The sequence below is a fragment of the Nyctereutes procyonoides genome, unplaced genomic scaffold (genome assembly GCF_905146905.1).
Source record: "Nyctereutes procyonoides isolate TBG_1078 unplaced genomic scaffold, NYPRO_anot_genome, whole genome shotgun sequence".
Lineage (NCBI taxonomy): Eukaryota > Metazoa > Chordata > Mammalia > Carnivora > Canidae > Nyctereutes > Nyctereutes procyonoides.
In genome coordinates, this window is record NW_026575030.1 from 19,369,145 (window position 1) to 19,380,040 (window position 10,896).

The 10,896-nt window shown below is 58.1% G+C and overlaps 1 long non-coding RNA gene across 1 annotated transcript; it reads right to left on the reverse strand.

Annotated features, from left to right (window-relative positions):
• Nucleotides 1–1,683: 1,683 nt before the first annotated feature.
• Nucleotides 1,684–4,937, reverse strand: LOC129503839 (uncharacterized). Its single transcript, XR_008663252.1, has 3 exons — nt 4,846–4,937; nt 4,113–4,179; nt 1,684–3,485 (listed from the first exon to the last, which is right to left on the reverse strand). It is a non-coding gene; the product is annotated as an uncharacterized LOC129503839 (long non-coding RNA).
• Nucleotides 4,938–10,896: the final 5,959 nt, after the last annotated feature.

Here is a 10,896-nt window from a genome sequence, read left to right on the forward strand (position 1 = left end):
GGCTGCAGTGGTCACCCGAGCAGATGGAAGGGCCCTCCTGGACTCTGCCTCCTACCGAAGCCGTGGGGTCAGCCCCAGCTCATGTGGTCCGGAAGAGCCATGGGGCCGCGGGGGACCCAGGACCAAGGGGATGCTTGATCCTGTTTCAGATCAGAGCAATCAGAGGTACGTTCAAGAGGAAGGCTCCAGAATGGTAGGAGAACCCAACACTAGGGAGATGACTTAGCTGAGACCCTGTAGCCCGGTGGACCCCTGGAGGGCCCACGCATTATGGATGCTTAGCATGTTTTGAATGAATGCCTGACTGAAGAAATGAATGAATAGATTTCAGCCACGGCCACGGGAACGAGAAGGGGCGCCAGGCTGCTTTTCTTCCCCTGTGGAGCATGCAAGAGCATGAAACCAATGGCATTGGTGTAATTGGGCAATTGCCTAAACCCCGTGTGGTTTTTCAGTGTTATAGGTTGAGCATGTGATGCTGATTAAGTCTGAGGTCACAGGTGCCCCACAAACCCCCCAGACACCAATTTTTTTCTCCTCTGCGGCTACAGGCTCTACACCGCATCCAAGGCACACCGCTGTTCAAAGGGACCACAACTGGCCAACTTTTCCTTAAACATTTTGATAAGCAAACCTGCGGAGCAAGTCTCTCTGTACTTGGTTACCTCTGCCCTGGCTCACCTGCCTCACCTCTGGGTTTGTGGGGTGAGAAAGGAATGTGCTTCCTAGAAGCAAAGAATGGCAGAGCTTGGGGGTGTGGGGGAGGGAAGGCTTTGATATTTAGAAACCATCTGGCCCTATGTCCTCATTTTAACACCAGGAAATAGAGGTCAGGAGGGGGCATGTCCTGCCCAGCATCGTGTTGTGAGCCACCGAGTGGGAGGAGTGGAACTCCAGCCCCTGGCTCCTCTTCCATGTCCTCTCCAAGGCATCCAGCTGTCTCCTCCCCCAGCGAAGCCAGCCCCTCTCCAGCCTCCTGCCTTGGCCACGTGCCAAGGGTTTCTAATGCTTATGACAACACGGCCGAGGAATTAGGCGTACTTGGTTTTCCTTATGTACAGAGGCGTAAAAAAGATCAAAGCATTTACAGTGTGATGATGTTCCCAAATGCAAGTTCAAATTGCTGAGTTAAACATCCAGCAATTTTTTTAGAGGGCTTTCTGGAGTAATTACTCAAGATGGAATTAAACCGTATTTGCATTTGGCTCCTTCCCATCCCCTCCCACTGCCTGGAAAGGGGAAGAGGGGCGAACCAGCAAAGAAAAGCTCGAGAGCCTATTGCTAATTACACATTTTTACCTGCCTGATGTTCTTTTGCTTTACACGTTAATTAAATCAAGACCAGGTGTCTCGCAGATGGGCTAGCTGCTGGCTATCGGAGGAGATTAATAGACCCCAGCAGACGGGTAGGGGGAGAAACTCTCGAGTTTTATGGGTCATTGATGCTGCTTCTCTCAGCAGAAACCAAGAGGGGGAGAGAAAGAACTTGAGCTAAAGTGGCCTAGTTCGTTAGGGACGCCGGTGGCTGCGCACGTGCTCACCGGCCCCAGCGTCCCAGAGCCCCAAGAAGAGGCAGGTGCCCTGGGCCCCCAGATCTGCTGAAGCCATCAGGTCGGAAGGAAGTCGGACCTCAGGTTCTTGGTTGTTTTTTTTTTTAAGGTTTTATTTAGTTATTCATGAAAGACAGTGAGAGAGAGAGAGAGAGAGAGAGAGAGAGAGAGAGAGAGAGACAGGCAGAGGGAGAAGCAGGCTCCACGCAGGGAGCACGACGTGGGACTCGATCCTGGGGACTCCAGGGTCGTGCCCTGAGCCGAAGGCAGGCACTAAACCGCTGAGCCACCCAGGGATTCCCTAGGACCTCAGTTTCTTATTCTGAAGGAAGTGGGTTCAGGATCTGGGGGTTTGTACGGGGAGGGGAGGTGGCCCCCAGGGCTCTGGGTGGTGGGCTGGGGTCGTTGCCGCCTGGTCAGCAGCCCAGGCCCCAGCCTCCTCTCAGGACCCTACTGAAGCTCCCATTGCTGTCGCGGCTCAGAAGGAGGTGATGCTAGGACCAGGCCAAGCGCCAACACAGCGCCGCAAAACCCAGCCATGCCCCCGCGCCCAGGGCTTTTGTCCCCCTGCCCCCCCCAAAGGACTTTGGGCTACAACACGCAATGATGCCCTGTTGCAGCTGTGGCGGGCTCAAGGCGCTGATTCCACGGGCGAGGCCAGGTGGGGTTGCCTTCTGGAGGACCCGGATCCGTGCTGAGGCCAGGAGTGGGGGAGGCTGGGCAGAGGGAACAAAGGCCACTTATATTTACAAGGGACGCATCTGGCCTAGCGTGGAACCCGCACTGGGCCGGTCCCTGGAGCCCTGAGCTCACATTCGCAGACTAATCGGTTCCACATGCCCCTAAAAAATCTGCCTGCCTTGGTGCCGACTTCTGATTCTCTGCTGCTGAGATCGATTTCTGGGTGAGGCCAAGGATGAGCGCCCAAGAGGGGCCCCTGAGTCCCGCCCACACTCTGTCTCGGTGACTGTCACACAACAGGAACACACACTGGTTTGTAGGACTTGAGTCCCTCTCTCCAGGGCCCTGGATCCAGTCCCCCCCAGTGAGTTGCCGGCTATGGCCTGGCATCGGGGCGGGGGGGGGGGGGGTGGTGGCTGGTGGAAATGACTAAGCTGTGTCTCGCAGCCAGTAGTCGTGTCGTGTCATTCTTGTTCCAAAAACCAGCAAAGCACTTAAGGTCACGATTTGGTCTGTTCATTCTTCGGTTTTCTGCCCGTGTCTTCTCAGGACAGGTCCCCTGGCCCCATGACACTTTTGTCCACCGCATCCTAGGGCCTCCAGAGGGCAGGGACAAGGGGGCTGAGTTACATCTTCGAATCAGGCCAGGGACGGAACCCGCGGGGCCGGAGGGGGAGCAGAGCGAGGTGGGGGGCGGCGGCACCCGGGGGCCATCGGAGGAGGAGGCGCCCACCCTGCACTTGCACGCCCCTCCCTGGGCTCCGCGTCCTGCGCGCTCACTTGGCTCACTGCGTCAGGCACCCGTGTGGAGGGTACTTCCAACCCCGAAGGAAGTGGTTTACTTCCCTGGTTCACAAGCCCAGGATGCTTTTTAAAAAACATGCCAGGGCCACCGTTTCGCCCGGACCAATTAGCTTAGAACCTTTGGGGGTGGGGCCTGGGTTCCCGCACCTTGGGCGACTCGATTGTAAGACGTGGCTGAGAGAGGCTGCTCCCAGGGTTTGCACGGGACTGCAGGGCCAGGAGGACGGACAGACGGACGCACGCCCCGCTGGTGTGTGCCGCAGTCGGCCACGGCTGGGGGCCTCCGTGCCCACTCGGTCCCTCCAGGGTCCTCTCTGCCCCGTGAGCCTCGCAGGCCGACTGCAGCCGCACTGCCACCTCCCCAGCCACACCTTCAGGCTCGCCGCCTCTGGGAGGCAGCCACAGGCAACCTCGTGGTGGAGGGGACCGTGGAGGGGGTCCCTGCAGACTCTGGAAAGAAGACCAAGTGTCTTCGTCAGCTGAGCGGTCACGTCTGTCCAGGCTGAGACCTGGCCTCTCTGGCCCCCTCCCCTCACTGGCCGTGGAAACCAGGGGGGCTCCTCCTCCTGTCCCGCCTTGTGGGGACTGCTCATTAACAACATTTCAAAGTTGGGGCCCCCAGGCCTTGAGAAATCCCTGTCTACTCAGTGCCTGACCCTCAAGTCTGTCATCATTTGGGGGACTCCCAAAAGTCTACTGCGACAGTGACAGCTCAGGAATGGCAGAGATGAGGCCCCCCCCAAATGCACGGGAAGCCCCAGAGCAACAGGCAGTATAGGACGGAGACACCCTCCCGACAATATCTCGAATGACGTTGTCTCCACCCACACACTTTTTGCCAAGGGTCACGTCCGTCCGTGCGGCACCTCAGGTGGCATAAGCCGCTGCTCCAGCCCCGCTGGCTCCCTGGGCATCTGGGGGGCAGCTGGAAGGGCCTCGGGGGGGGGCAGCTAGAGGGGCCACCCTACTCCCACCTCCCACGGGCACCCCGAGATGAGAGAGTTAAGGGAGGCCTGGGCCCTGAGGGCAGGGGTTGGGGGCTCTAAGGGGGTCCAGAGTTTCCGTGAATGTACTTACTAATTAGCCTCCCGAAAGCTCTCAGCACATCTGGTACGTTTTGAGAAAGTTGAAGTCTTTGTCTCAGCTATGAAAACGGAAAAGTGCATGACCCGTGTCTTCTTAGAGCTGGGTGAGCCGTCTGGACGACGTCATGGGTGCCTGGCTCCCCCCTGTACCCCCACCCCCGCGTTCTGTTGCTGGCAATCCCTTCTACTAACCCTCCTGTCAGAGGCTGGCCCAGGCCCACCCCAGTCTCTCCAGAGGGCCCGGCCCGGCCCACCTCTCACTGTTGTCTCCTACCCTGCCCAGCTCCCCCGCCCCCCCCCAACCACAGCCTGGCAGGGCTTTGTGCCAGCCCACAGGCCCCGTGTCTATAGCTGCACAAATACCACTAAGCCCCCTGGGCTTCTAGGAGCTGGGCCTGCACTCCACAGGAGATTAAGGGGCCTCCGTGATTCAGCAGCCCGGCTGGGCTAGAAGCCCAAGACTCTTGGCTGGGCCTCTATCAGCTGAGAGCTTCCCCATCCCCTCCTCGCACCCTCCCCCCCCGTGGACCCCTTCTCCTCTTTCCCCCAGAACTTGGGTGGGCCTCTGCCCCCACACACAGCTGCCAGAGTCCCAGTGTGTCTCCCTCCCCACCCCACCCCAGCTCTGGAGCTGTCTTGCCCAAAGCTCTTGATGGTTGGCCACAACTGTAAGGCAGAGAAGCCCAGGCATTCCGGAAGAATGGGGGTGTGGGGTGTGTGCGTACCTCCTCTCCTTGGCTGTGACTCTTTGGCTTCCAGGAGGGAGAGCAGAGCAGCTGCCAAGACTCACCCACAGGCCTTCGGTGCCTACACTGTGAATCACAGCTACTGTACGGTGTCCTGAGTCACCAGGAATCTGGGGAGACAATATAGGCCTATTTTTAAAAGATTTGCTTGTATTACCCAAGGCTCTTACAAAATACTTGATGATTATTGCCAGAAATAAGTATTGGCCTAGGGACTCCAGGGCTGCAGCAGGCAGCTCTTCTAATGAGGGGCCTGGACACCACGTGTACAGCCCAACCCTTGCCACGGTGGAAGGGGGTCTGGATTTCAGGAGTAGGGTGTCCCTGGCCGCACCGGGGGTGGGGGGGTGGGTATCAGGCCTTTGCTTGTTGAGGGGAGGAAGGGGAACTACTGGAGAAGCCCTCAGCACCACCTTCAAAGAACAAAGACAGCATCTCTGTGGCAACTATTCTCTGAGTCACCTATTGCCATCGCCATTCAAGGAAGAGAGGAATCTGGTACATAAGAGTAACTGGTTCGAATTTCCAACTTCTTGGCAAACCAAGAATGTTTAGGGGTCAATTAACAGAAGTCCCCAAAGCCCTCCTTCTTCTGGTGGGGCACGTCCTCCTCCTGGGTCTTCTAGCCCATCAGTGAGCCCTCAGTGGGCTATGGATCATAGTCCTCAGAGCCACCACGCTCCTAGAGATCACCTCATCCAACCCCTCATGTACTGTTGGGCAAACTGGGACTCAGAGTGGGGACAGGGCTTGTCCAGGTTGCAGAGCTAAAATACCAGGTGCTCAGCCCTGTAGCGAACACCGTGGGGAGGGAGTTGGGTACGACACAGCCTCTGTACTCAGGGAACCCCAGATTAGCAGGGGAAGCAGCCATCTGCTAATCTAGTAATGATATAGATTTGCATGGGAGAGCAAAACGCCGGCTCGCTCCTGCACGAGGAATCAGGACAGGCTTCATGGGGAAGAGTGTTACAGTTCACCTTCAGAAGAGGTTAGATGGGGATCGCTGGGTGGCTCAGCGGTTTGGCGCCTGCCTTTGGCCCAGGGCGCGATCCTGAAGACCCAGGATCGAATCCCGCGTCGGGCTCCCGGTGCATGGAGCCTGAGCCTGCTTCTCCCTCTGCCTGTGTCTCTGCCTCTCTCTCTCTCTCTCTCTCTCTCTCTCTCTCTCTCTCTCTCTCTCTGTGCCTATCATAAATAAATAAAAAATATTTTAAAAAAAGAGGTTAGATGGACACACAGGGATAGGAGGAGGGGGGCGGGGTGTACAGATGAAAGAAAGGCCTTGAGGTGCCCAAGCAATGTAGGACATTTCGGTTGTCGCACAGGATGATGAGGCTGAATACTGGGTGGTGGGGAAGGGAGTGGGCTGAGGGGGTGGGCTGGTCAGAGGATGGAAGGTCTGGAATGCCCAGGGTGGGAAATTTAAACTTTATCATCATTACAATTGTCTAAAAGCACCGGGTGGCAACGTGCCAGGCGTTTTACTGAGCAATGTTAATCATGTAATGCGGAGTTGGCACTTTTCTAGGAGCTTAGAATTCAAGACAAAGAATGGAATTATGGACAGACAGTAAAGGCGTGTATTAAACATATGCATAAATCAAAAACTATTTAACGCCTAAGTATTTAAGTACAAGTCGAGGAGTAAGTGCATTTAATGAGCTAGCGAGGGAGGAAGTCATCTGGGGATTTGTTCCTGGAAGGTCTCTCTCTCTCTCTCTCTGTCCTCAGCCTTCCCTGTGCTCCGTGGCTCTGAGAAAGGCCCAGAAGGGCCAAGACATCAGTCTTCATATCAGACACTGGCTTAGTGTGGTGTTGTCTTCCAGACGGCGGATTCTGATCCAGAGCTGTCTCTGGAGCCTCTCGCTCAGTCTCATTAATTGATCCAGTTTCCTCCGTGTCGTGCTGAGCCCGCAGCACACGGGCGACGCGCTCGGAGGGGGCAGGGCAGGGGACAGGGCATAGGACGGCTGCGAGTGTGGGGGCTGTGTCCACCTAGAGGAGGGGCTGCCTCCTTCCAACCCATGCGGATGCATCGTGCGGCCTTATGGCTCCGACGGGGACGTGACCGGACACTTGGTTTAGATAATATTTTCTGTCTTGTCCTCCTCTCCGCCTCCCACCATGGGACTCGGGAAAGATTTCCAGCCTGATGCTCTGGGCCAGGGGCCAGCCAGAGATGACGCTCCTCCACCCGGCTCCACGCCGGACCCTGGCTCACTTCGTGCTTCATTAGGCTGGAGATCTGAGAAAGGGCGGAAGAAAATCTTTGCTTAAGTAAATCAAAGAACCAGAAGAATCCACACACACGCTGCAGGCACCGACTGAGTCAGGCCCTTTCCACAAGCTGTGAAGCAGCCTCCGAGCGTCCTGGTGCTCGTGGGAGACACAGCACTCAACACTGCAGTACCTCGCGAGTTAGAGCCCCTCAGAGCCCCAGGAGGCACCCCCACCCCCACCCCGCCAGCCCTGCCTGGAGCCCCAGCCCCTCTGGGCCCGAGCAGCTTGAGTGACGGAGCCTGCCATCCCCAGGGCAGCCCCTTCTATTACGAGTGCTCTCCGGCTGTGCTGGCGTCTCCTCTTTGTTCGGCTGTGGCCCGACCCCTCTGACTTCCACTATTAGCTCTGGGTCTTGCCCCTGTTGCCATGCAGATCTGTAGGTAAGAAAGAAAAAGAAAAAGAAAAAGAAAAAAAAAAAAAGACACCACCCCCAAAACAAACCATTTCTTCTTATTCCTCATGCACCTGTCCCCGAACCAGAAAGTCAAACCCCATAAGAAGCAGCCCTCAATACTCCGGCCAAACCATTGCCCATTGCCCACGCAATGTGCCTTTCTTTGCCCTGCTCCTGTTCCCAGCTCCTGACTCTTGGGCTGGTTTCCTGATTACAGGCTGGCAAGACTCATTTGGACCTGACCTCCTGGAGCATGCGTCCCTCACTTCCTTCCTCACAGCCTCCCACCCCTTTGTTTCTGCTCCTCCGAGCAGTTCATGGTAAATACCTTGCCTGGATCAGCAGCAGGGCTTTCATGAACAGTTGCACAGGTTGTGCATTGCTCTGATGCACATCAGCCTCTAGATCCTACTTTTATTCCCTCAAGGCTGTGCTGTGGCAGTCAGTACCCCTGCCGAGTTCACTGCATCCCTTCAGAGGAGGCAAGATATAAGCAGAAGCAAACGAGAGCTCCTTCTCTGGAATCTCTTGGTCCTCTAACCACCCACCTACTCTTCTCAGATGGGTGGTGAACTCTCGGAGGGTAGAGTACACGCTTACCTACCTCTGGGTCCTGAACAGCAATTTCCACCACTGGGCCCTGGCCTCAACATTCAAGAGTGTTACTTGAATGGCTGGGACGATGAATGAGTCCGTGAGTGACAGAGGAGTAAGATCTGCCTGCGAGGTGACGGCGGAGCGGTTTAACAGCAGGACAGGAATGTGTGACCTCCCTATGCTTTAGAGGCTCTGGCGGCCAATGCAGGGCACCTGGGTGGCTTGGTCCATTAAGCAGCTGACCGGATTTGGGCTCAGGCTCCGATCTCGGGGTTCTGGGATTGAGCCCCACATCGAGCTCCATGCTCAGCATGGAGTCTGCTTGAGGACCCTCTCCCTCTCCCTGTGCTGTTCCCCACCGACCTCTCTATCTCAGATAAATAAATAAACCTTAAAAGACAGAGGCCCATGCACTTTCTGTACGAGTATTAGTAAGATTTCAGCAAAGGGCTGATACAAGACACACACCTCAGAGAAGTAGCTTTCCCATAGGTCAGCGATGAGCAGCTTCAAGGTCCAATGATTCCCTTTGTCCCCCAGGGCCCCCCCTGGGTCCTCCTGGAGCCCCACGCTTGTGCCTTTGGCCTGCATGCTGGGCTGGGTGGCCCGCACGCACCCGGCGGAAGCCTGGGAGGTCTGATTGCGAAGGGAAGCCTCAAGCTGGACCTTTTCTGTGGGGGGCTAGGCCTGTCTAACACACTGGGGATGATAGGCAAGACCTTCTCTGTCACGTCGGCTTTTTCAAGGCCTGGAGGGCGGGTGCCGGCCACCCCGTCCTGCGAGCCTGCCCGGCTCCCTATCCTAATCCCCAAGTGGCTTGGGTTTGCCCGGTGGTTTGGTCTAAATCCCAATTGCTACCTCCCAGGGTCCAGGGGGCAGCGCTGGGCTCCAGCAGAGGGAGGGGGCGCCTGGCAGAGCCCGGGGGGAGGCCCTGCAGGGAGGACAGGGACGGCGGCGGGGCTCAGGGCTCCCCTCTGGGACTGGGGCCCTCAGTGACCTCCTAGTGGCCTGGCTGTTTGGAGGCCCCGCCCGGAGCCCCTGACTTGGGGGGACCTCTGGGGTCCCCCGCTGAAACCGCCGGGTTCCCAGCTGACTGTGGTGGGAAATGTGGGTGGCCCGGGGTGGCCCTTGCTCCGGCCTCTCTGTCCCCTCTGTCCCTGGGGTGCCGGTGGCCCTGGCCCGGCCAGCGTGCGCTACCCTGGGTGAGGACCCTGCCTGGGCGCCCGGCTGGGGTGACAGCCCAGTGGCTGCAGGTGGACACACGCCCCCAGCCCCTGAGCCGCCCAGCCCCCGGGTCCTCCCCATTCCCCGCCAGGCCCGCACGTGGCCTGGGAGCAGGACTCCTGGTGATGAGGGCCGCTGGCTGCCCGCACGTCCCCGCAGAGCCTTGCCCTGCAGCACCCCCCTCGCCCCCCGGCTGTCCCAATGTCCCGCTGTCTGCAGCATGCTCCTCCTGCTGCAGATCCCTCTTCCCACCCTGGCGGCCCTCTGTGCCTTTCCCGTATTTCTGTCCCCCCCTTCCCTCTGTGCGTGTCTCTGTCTCGCTGTCCCTCTTTGAGGTGGGGTCTCCCTGGTTCAGTCTCTCTTCCTGACCAGCCCTCCGTGCCACTGTCCTCGTCCTGCAGGGACACTGTCCCAACCAGATGTCCAGCGGGACCAAAGCCCCAGGGCCCAGGGGATGAGCAAGGTGGCTCGTGACCGGTGCTGTCCTGGCACCGCGGTGGGGCTGGGGGTCCCCACGTGCAGAGCTGGGCTCCCTCCGGAGACAGCAGCGCCCCCCGCCCCGGGAAGGGAGGAAGGGCCTGGCGGTGTCTGGCGCCCCTCGACCTGCCGGGTCTCCCCAGGAGCCTGGTGCTCCTGCCTTGTGCCCCTTGCTCTTTCCCGGTGGCAGGAAAGACCCCAGAGACCAGCGTCTGAACGAGATGCCAGCGGGAGAGCCGCAGGTCGCTGCTTCTCTGAGTGCGAAGGAGCAAAGCTGTGGCTGAAAAATGGATAAAGAATGGAGACGTTGTTTTCTTAAGATTTTATTTATTTATTCAGGGAGACCCAGAGAGAGGCAGAGACCCAGGCAGAGACCCAGGCAGAGGAGAAGCAGGCTCCATGCAGGGAGCCCGACGTGGGACTCGATCCCGGGACCCGGGGTCATGGCCTGGGCCGAAGGCGGCGCTAACCGCTGAGCCCCCCGGGCCTCCAAGGCTGGAAACTTTAATGGGTGACACAACGCAGGGCCCCCGCCCGGATCGCTGCGAAGGCCACGGGCGCCGGAGCTTCCGACTTTGCACCCCCACCCCCACCCCCCTGGCTGCGGCCTCCCAACCACTAGCATAGAAATCAGAGTAAGAAGTTAGGGTACGGCCGGTCGCACTTCATGAGTGACCTTAGTCCTACCAAAAACCCCAGTGCGTAGTCGCCTCTCCATTTAGCAGAAGAAGAAACTGAGGCTCAGGGACATTAAGTAACTTGCCCAAAGTTGTAACTAGTGAGTAGAACAGCTGAGATTAGAGCCTAGGACTGTCAGACGCCAAACCGCACGTTGCCCCATTTTTGCACCGAAGGAAAATGTTGCGTCAAGCGGAGATGGTCCTTTTCCTGAGGACCTTTCCACGGGCGGATCAGAGCAGAGAAACATCGGGATGCGGTTAAGCATTGGGTCAGGCTGACCTCCCCTCCCTGCCCCAGGCAGCAGGTGGCTTCTGAGCGCGGCCGCCGGCAACGCTGTTCCCAATTAGTCCAGGGAGCAAAGGCCTCCAGGGACG